The 4156-nt window shown below is 33.8% G+C and overlaps 1 non-coding gene across 1 annotated transcript; it reads left to right on the plus strand.

The window, feature by feature from the left end:
- The first annotated feature begins 2528 nt into the window (after positions 1-2528).
- Positions 2529-2601, plus strand: Trnar-ucu. Its single transcript has one exon. It is a non-coding gene; the product is annotated as a tRNA-Arg (tRNA).
- The last annotated feature ends 1555 nt before the right edge of the window (positions 2602-4156 follow it).

Here is a 4156-nt window from a genome sequence, read left to right on the forward strand (position 1 = left end):
ACAAATTTAATCGCTTTCGATGTTCTTGTAAGAAAGGATATCACGTAGCCAAAGCGAAAGTAGCACTACGATTGACATCAGCGCCACCTTGTCTGTGACGTCACTAACCTCGATGTATGGACCGAACGGTTATAATGGAGGAATATAAGCGCTTTCGACACTATATTTTCTAGCCACTGTACTCGGACTCTATATACTACTATATAGACAACGTATTTTTCGTTTGTGACCACCGTTTGTGACCACTAACCGTGAAAACTACTGAACCAATCGTTATCAAATTTTAACTGTAGCATCTTTATGACCCTCGGAATGTTTACCACTAATCAAACCTACAGATTTTTTGTTAAACATTCATATAAATTAAAAGATATCATCTAGGATTAAGGCTTTTATGTCCAACAGATGGCGCTACAAGTATGACACTCTAAGTTTGCTTTTCTGTGAGGATGAACTAAGCAGATCATCTTCTATCTATTTATATAAATAAAAATGTAATGTTCGTTTGTTCCTATCAATTCCTTTGAAATTTTCACACAATTCGAATACGCACGTGTTTTTATATAATATACGTGTCGAAACTCCTTCCACTGGGGGAAATGAATAGGATTAAGGCTTACCGTAAAGAACTCTGCTTCTATTTCTACTATTTTAAATGCGGTTTTTTGCGTTTTTGATTGCATTTTAATAGGGTATGTCAACAGAATATACATTAAAAAGGGATTTTTCAATATTTCCCCCGTGGGGGAGAGAGACAGGATTAAGGCTTACCTTGAAGAACTTGGCTTCTATTATACTATTTTAGATGCGGGTTTTTGCGTTTTGATTGCGTTTTAATAGGGTACGCCAAGAGAATGTACACTAAGAAGAAATTTTTCGAAAAATTCCCCCACCCACACGGGGGAAGTGTTATACATTTATAATAGATACATTTTGAGCCACAACAACGCGTGGCGGGGTCTGCTAGTACAAAATAAAAATGTTTATGTAAATTTCGAGAATAAGTTCACATTATACTTTCCATACAGAAATAAAAAATATTTTTTTCTACAGAATCTGTTTTTTCTTTCTCTTAGTGATACATCTTCCATGTCAAAATAAAAATGAAGTTTACATCTTTTTAATAACCGAGTAGATTTTGATTACACTTAGACTTTTCACATCATAGTATACAGTAAATCCGCTTGAATATACCCTAATGAAATTTAACTTAATTTTACTTAATCTTACCTAATTAAAATTATGCGATGTGCGGAATTATATTTATTTTTATTTTAAAATGATAAACCCAATTGCTTGGATATCAAGGGGCTAATGTAAGGTGCCGACTTTTAGGGGCAATAAGTTAATTGCGCGTCAGATAAAACCTAGGGACTGATCGTATGTGGGTGGTGGCGGCAGAGGCAAAGATGACAAGTGTCTTACAATAACCGTTTATTATAACATTAAAAGTAATTTACATAACAATAACACAAAAGACGATCTAGATCGTGTCTTGTGTTATTGTTATGCAAGTTACTTTTAATATTATGGTACGGGTGTGCGGCTTGGGGCATTCCTTTTTCTGAGCCAAATTGAAACATTTGACGACGGTCCTTGCTCTTGCTAATCATTTCTTTTCAGAACTGACTGTATCCCATATCGTGAAACGTTAAAACCACAATTTTTGCACATTTTAATAATTTGAGTTTGCAAATATTTTGCTTCGGAAAGAGTAGTTACATAACCTGTCCAAAAGTCTAAAATTTTAGGTGGCATATTTGCGATAGATTAACCTTACTTATCGAAAGTAAAACTCAGAATATACAGTAGCACGTGGGCCAGTTGCTTTTATTTTACTTCCTACAACTGGAACTATGGGTAATATACAAATTGGCATTATGCAAAGCGATCGACCTTCTGTACACCTAAATGTAGACCGTCAATATAGTTTATAACTTGCAGTTTTTGTACTGTAACGTAGGAACCGGACCAATACTATTTCTGTTTAGAAAAAACGTACTTTCATTTCCAGAGTAATTGAAGGATTTTGCAACTTGTAACGAAAATAAAAGTAACTTAATTTTTACAGAAAGTATTGCAAAAATTTTTTATTTCTTTACGCTCAACATACTCCTACCAGAATGATAATTTGACATCAACTATATTCGCGGATTAAAAGCATAATGTTATGCTAACTATCTGGGGTGAATTTAGGAGGGGTACGCAGGGTGCAGTTACACTCCCCTTCTGAGAGTTTTTCCGAGTAAAATCTAGTACTTCGGGTAATAAAATTTTTGTAAGGCATATTGTTTTCTTTCTTTCCTCAAAAATTTATGAATATTCTATTGCTAACTACTTATCATTATTCTATTCTCGATATTCAAGGATATAGGTGTGCTATGATAAGGAGTACTAATTCTTATATTGCGGGCTATACGTCTAACCTGGCATACTTCTATACAAACCATAATACAGGTATTTATATAAATGTCGTACAAAATGTTATTAAGTCAATTTATTTTTTAGAAAAAAAAAGTTGTTCGTGTGTCCCTGTAGCGCAGTGGATAGCGCGTTGGACTTCTAATCCAAAGGTCCCGGGTTCGAGTCCCGGCAGGGATGTATGCTACGTATCTTTTTTATACAGTTTTGCATTTTAGTTGTCTCATTTTACAGATTCGCTGAAACTAGAGGGTGATTCAAAATTCTCTCTACATAAAGATCGACAGCTCACCTTATTATGCAGTCACAAGTCACGCAATGTAATCTATGCAAGTGTTATTTAATTAAATGCACATATAAATACATGAAAAACACCATTACATGTCTGATGTTGCCTTGCGCGTGTACACATATACGTGTCTCTTCTATATAACCTAGAGACTTTTAAATCTCTTTGTTTACAATAATCATTCAATTTCTAGTAAAATATATCATCGTTTTCAAAAGATAGACCTATCATTTCTAAAATAGTTTTTTGGGTAGTTTAAATGACCAAATTAGACTCAATGCCATCAATATTGATATCAGTTGATGTCATTAACCATGGCTTAATGTTAATGCCAATTGGAATATGTAGCCCATTTACAATTTAATAAGAATTCATAAAATTTCCACTATTTATGATTTTCTTATATAAATTGAATAATTGCTGATGACTTGTCATTCAAAATCATTCCTATCAACTAACATTAATTAATATCATTTGATTATAATTTATTATTAACAAATGATTTCCACAGTTATTTTTTATTAAGGACTTTAGTAGTTATGAGCTTGAGACAGTATCTGGTAGTTTTCCTATTGCCTACTATTCAAACACCTATTTCAATACTGTAGAATGAGCAATATTAGTATTTAAAATGTCAATCCAAGAAATTGCAAATTCAGATTTCTTGTATTGGCGACCGCTGCATTAATCACCACATTTATTACTGATGTAGCAGTCTGTTTGTTTTGCTGAGTCGCTACGTAACAATCAAGCTTAAACACGAACTCGTCTTCATCATTCCGTGAAAAGTAGCGATTGATGACCAAATTTTAGCATTGGAAGCATTGCAGACACTTCATGACGATGAGTGTATGAATATAAATAAGAACAGTCTTTTTCTTGTAACGTGATAACATAAAGACCGCGCTGAAGCAAGGAAACAACGAAAATGCTTAAGAAATCAAATTTACAGATTAGTCCACACCCTTCTTACAGACCAGATTTAGCACTGTCTAACTTCCGATTGTTCCCAAATTTAAAGGTGGTATCGAAAGGTCAATCAAAGGACGAAGTTCACCTGCACTACGGGAATAGATGATAAAGGATTTGAAAGTTTTTACTTTTATAGAATCAGTAGCGGATTATGTTCCTTTGAGGCCCTGGGCGCAATTCTGTTATAAGACCCTTAATGTAAAAGTGTGTTTCATATTAAAAAGAGATTAAAATCGTCAATTTATGAGTCATGTCGCTGTTCTTGCCGGGGTGAAAAATATACACTTTTTAAACGCTCATTAAATTTTTAGAGATATATTATCTTTTTACTATGTAATATTTGAGGCCTCTCGAGAAGACGAGGCCCTAGGCGCATGTCTATTGGGTAATCTGCTACTCTATCGAATACTAAAATAAATTGAACGTTTAGGAAAGGGCGTCACTCTAAATGGCGATCCTGTAAAAAATGAATAT

The sequence above is a fragment of the Centruroides sculpturatus genome, unplaced genomic scaffold, assembly GCF_000671375.1.
Source record: "Centruroides sculpturatus isolate CEXI.00-Female unplaced genomic scaffold, Cexi_2.0 scaffold5592, whole genome shotgun sequence".
Lineage (NCBI taxonomy): Eukaryota > Metazoa > Arthropoda > Arachnida > Scorpiones > Buthidae > Centruroides > Centruroides sculpturatus.